Source organism: Procambarus clarkii, chromosome 16 (genome assembly GCF_040958095.1).
Source record: "Procambarus clarkii isolate CNS0578487 chromosome 16, FALCON_Pclarkii_2.0, whole genome shotgun sequence".
NCBI classification, from domain to species: Eukaryota; Metazoa; Arthropoda; class Malacostraca; order Decapoda; family Cambaridae; genus Procambarus; species Procambarus clarkii.
The window spans coordinates 44902734-44908245 of record NC_091165.1 but is presented as its reverse complement, the minus strand read 5'-3'; positions in this window follow the sequence as shown (position 1 = coordinate 44908245).

Sequence of the window (5512 nt, the reverse complement as noted above, 5' to 3'; positions counted from 1 at the left end):
AATATAAAAGGATTAGAATGCAGTTATAACCATCCCCAAAATGTTTCTAAATATACAAACGAAAGGAAAATGTCGTTTTGAATCAACATGTAGATTTCTCCATCCTGACATGTACGTAACCTCACTCAAGGAAAGAAAATGCTACGCCCTCAGCTGTCCATACTTTCACGTTGAAGGCACAGAATGCTAAATAGAGTGGCAAACACGAAAATGGCTTTGGAGAAAAGCCAGTTAAATTTATACCTAGGCGAAAGAGGTTTCAAAAGGTTGAACATTGTGTATGGAACTGGCTGGAAGACCCACTTGCATACCAGAGTCACACATGCAATTACACCCCACAACAGAGCTCTTGCTACGATAGACAACAACCCTGCAACAATCAGTACTGGTCAGAACAAAACCGACAATCCCCACACATAATGGACCTGCATGAAAATCATCAAATTACCCCAAATAGAGTAACCTCATTCATCTTTACCAACATACAAGGTCTGAAAACAATAGGAAATAACCAATTACCGTTCATAAATAACCTCCTCACCTAGCCAAAAGCAGTATTTGGACCTTTCAAAGAAATCCATGCAAGAGAACTTTGACAGTGAGATTTGGATACCAGAATATAATCTATATAGATGTGATAGAGTAATTAGTTCACATTGAGGTTATCTTGAGATGATTTCGGGGCTTTTAGTGTCCTCGCGGCCCGGTCCTCGACCAGGCCTCCATCCCCAGGAAGCAGCCCGTGACAGCTGACTAACACCCAGGTACCTATTTTACTGCTAAGTAACAGGGGCATAGGGTGAAAGAAACTCTGCCCATTGTTTCTCGCCGGCGCCTGGGAACAAACCCAGGACCACAGGATCACAAGCCCAGCGTGCTGTCCGCTCGGCCGACCGGCTCCCATATTTGAGGAGTAAGTTTGTATACAAGAGAGGCCCTTGAATGCTCTGAGCTTAACTCTAGAAATGAGGTGGTGGTTAACTCTACTGGTAATAAAACAAAACTTATAAATTCTAATATTCAAACCACCAGATACAACGGCTGAGGATTTCACAAATCAGAGAGAATAGTCTCGATAATCTGGCAAACCCAATAAATGAAATCTTCCTAGGTGACATCAACCTGCCCAGTCTAAGATGGAGACTAGCGACCAAGAATATTATACCAGGAAATCTATCTGGACATAACCAACCTCAGATTAGAGAACTAATTAGATTTTGTGACAAATTTTCACTCAGCCAGCAGATAGAGTCACCTAATTACGAAAATATTCTAGATCTGAACTTCACAAACAGAGGAGACAATCAAGGGCATTACAGTCGCATACCACATATTTAGACCACAAGCTCATTTAAGAGCAAACTAACATAATACCTGTAATAAGCCTTAAACAATGATCATGTATGAGGGGTTATTCAATAAATTAAATTTTAATAAAAGGACAGACTGGGAAAAGATAGACAGGGAACTTAAAAATAATTCCATTGAAGGTTTTCAATGGAAAAAAATCTGGGTTTTAAAAAATCTAGCAATGGCTAAAGCAATCATATCAAATTTTAGAAATGCAATTAAAACACATATATGACATTCAAGAGAATTAAAAGAAAATATTCCTTCACATATGCGAAAAAAGAAAAAAACAGTCAGTATTGGACCTATTTTTACAAGTGAAGGTTCATACAGAAGATAACACGGTAATCGTTATATCCAAACTCCTGAAAGTATAACTGATACGGACACGAATTCTGCAGATTTTGAAGGAGAAATTGACAACATGCCCATGCACTCAATATGTATAAAGGAATGCCAAGTGCCAGTAGCATTGTGTGGAGAAAGAGCTTGCACAAAGGGAAGATACAAGATTCGCTTAAATCAATAGATTTCATATATTTTGCTACTCTTTACAAGGGAGGGAGCAAAGCAATGGCTAAGAATTATTGACCAGTCGCTCTAACGTCCCACATAATAAAAATATTTAAGAAAGGGATCAGGAGGCAGGTTTCCAGTTATATGGAGACCCATGACGACCTCAACCCAGGACAACATGGATTTAGAGGTGGAAGATCATGCCTCTCGCAGCTACTTCACCACTACGACAAAATCACTGAGGCAATAGAAGAAAAACAATGCAGTTTGGTATATGCAGACTTCATAAAGGCATTTGATACATGTAACCAGAGTGATAACACACAAAATAAGGTTAATGGGAATATCAGATAAAGTAGCTCGGATGTATAAAATTTCGGTGGTCAGAACACAGAGCAACTGTCAACCAAACAAAAGAGAGTTCAAGCACAGTTAAAAGCTCTACCGCAGAGTAGTCCTTGCACCACTTTTTTCCTTATTCTCATATCACATATAGACAATATACAAGTCACAGCGTCGCATCACCTTCTGCGGATGACAAATCAGCATCAAACGGAATTCTGTTGAAAACATTGATAACGCATAAACGGATATCAATTAGATTTTCGACTGGGCGGCAGAAGATAGCATTTTGTTATCAGTGATAAATTCCAGGAACTCTGGTACGGTAAAAATGAGGACATTAAACAAAATATAGGGTACAAAACACAACCCAAATCTGCCCATAGTAGGAAAGCATAATGTAAATGATAAGGCATCAGTCACTATTATTCCCATAACGTTAAGGGAGCATAACAAAACAAATTTAGCATCATCCAGAAAAATGATAGGAAGGATTATGAGAAACATCAAATCCAGAGATCCACTCACAATGGTTGTACTATTCACATCACTCCTGCTGTCGGTCATTAGTACTGTTCGATACTTGCTTCCTCCTTAAGAGCAGGAGAGATTGCTGAAAGAGGGAATACAGAAAACAAACGGCATTAAGAGCAGAAAACAAACGGCATAAAGAGACACGATAAAGCACCCAATTTATTGGGATCGTCTCTAAGAGCTCTAAATGTTCTCCCTAGAAAGGAGATGAGTGAGGTATCATATAATATACACATCGAAAATATTGGAGGGCCAGCTCCCAAATCCCAGTAAAATAACAAAATAGTGAAGTGAACGATATGAAAGGAAAATTCAGATTAGAATCATTGAAGAGTAGGCACAAAGGCACAATCAGAGAACATTGTATAAATATTAGAGGTATACGGTTGTTCAACATACTCCCAACGAGCATAAGAAATATTGCTGAAACAAACGTGGACGTCTTCAAGAGAAAACTTGACATTTTTCTTCAAGAAGTGCAGGACCAACCGGGCTGTGGTGCATATGTGGACCTGCGGGCCGCTCCAAGCAATAGCTTGCTGGACCAAGCGCTCAATGAGTCAAGCCTGGTCCTCCGGCCGGGCTTGGGGAGTAGAAGAACATCCAGAACATCCAGGTACAATACTAAATTTGTAAAATAAATACAAGCTCAGGATTATGTAAATACGCTCTGGTCAAATGCAGTCGTGTGTCATTGTCTGGCTAGTAATTATTCTTGGAATAATGGCACACACAATAGCCCGATGTGCACTGCCTGGAGATTTGGGCAGATATCGACAGGTTAATGAAGCAGGTGAAACCATAAGGGAGGGCAAGGTGTCTCGCAGGGATCCAAAGGAGAAGCTCCGTCGAGATAGCTGGCGTGTGGTGGATCAATTGAGTTAAGGCAGCAAAGGACGTCAAAGAAATGAAGAATACTGGTTAAAAGGTAGAACCACTCGAGTTGAATGGGATAAGACCATGTGCGGTAACTAAGCAGAGAAGCTGAGCATCACAACAAAAGTCTGGACATGTATTGGGATCTTGGCACATGCGCTGGTTAGGCAAAACCTCCTGCTCTACAAATGCAAGTGTTTGGGTATATTCTCCGAGGGCAAGGGATAAAGTTAATAAGAAATAGTGAGACGCAATATGATCAAGCCCACTGTCTGCGTCTCGGTAAACAATATTCACCGAGCTAGAAACAGGAATTTAAATATAGTTGCAATGACAAAGGTATTGTACGAGTAATGCAATTCCATTAATGAATAATTGGAAAGCTTGCATTAGCAAGAACACCATGTATGTTAGTTACATGATACACATTTCATGGTAGGCGTGTGGCAGCTTTTGCAGACAGAGTTAAGTGCGTAGGTCTGTTGTAGGCATCACAGTAATAGTGATATGGTTATGGCCATTGGAAGCTGTGGCTGCTGTTGTAGCCGCTTCAACGTGAATTAGGTCGATGCACTGTTGCAGTATACAACATAGGAGAAAGTACGAGGTAGTGAATCAAGAACTACATCACTTTTCAAATGGTGTAGGAAAATACGTGGTAATACACACGAGTAGTCAGATTGTATTCACACTGAGGTATGGTCAATGATTAAGACAGCCTTAGGTCACGTACGCCAATGTTACAGCCAAGAGGTCACAAAGGTTGATCCAAAGTTCTTGGAAACAGATTTACGTTTAATATAATTATAGCGTCCTTGGGATGCTGAGTGTGGTGGTGAATGCAGTCTGGAGGGCAATCTTGTGGAAGCCGCGGTTTCATCAAGTATTCCTCTTTCTGTTTGTGGCAGTGACACAGAAACCAGCCTAATGTGGGGACCTGATGTGATCTTGTTGACTCCAGTCGAGTCTTCAATGTGAGAGTATTGTATGGAAGACTAACCGGGTGTGGAGTGTTTTAGTGATGATTCGGGGTTAGGAACTTAGAGGTTACGAGTTGCAGATGATAGGCAGGTTTATCTAGGGCGTTTATTGCCAAGGGTTGCCAATTTCCAGTACTAACCTATTGGTACACCTCAAGGGTCTAGGTGGGGAAAAACAGATTGTATGAAGTTAATTTCATGAAGCTAATGATATTCAGTAGGGTAAAATATTGCATTCAGAACGAATCTGGGTTTAAGTTTACGACAGACAACAATAAATGAAGCCACTAACAAACGCCAATGTATGAAGAAAACACGGAACAATTAACAATATAATAGAGGATACCAATTATTTTACACTAATATATCTCGGTCGAGGATGGGAAGTGGCAATATGTCTAAGTATTAAATGCAGTTTGAGAGTGGGACTGAAATTTGAGCTCGGCAAACTGTTGAGAGAATTAAATGGAAAATTATCTACCTAACAACTGAAGTTACACATAATCCATCAAACTAAGTGAAAAGAATAACTTTTATGGTAACTAATATCTAGAGCTTCTAAGTCTAACAATAAACACTGACTAATTTGAGTACAATTAACTTATTTGCTATACAGGAAATTAATTAGTTTTAAATTTCTGACTGCTTCATTAAGCAAAATAATATTGTTGCAACACAGTAACATAATATAGACTTGCGTAACAGGGAGACACTGATAAGTAACATCTTAAAAGGGAGTGAGCTAGGCAACAGGGATCATGAGGAAATTACTTTAAGACACGAAAAAGTTATTTGAGAGAAACTTAAAGCTCCAGATTTTTCTCACATCTGATTCATATATTTAGTTTTTTGGGGGGAATTATATATTTGGCAGACCTGAACATGGGAGTTGGGCAGTTCTTGGGTCTTGTTAC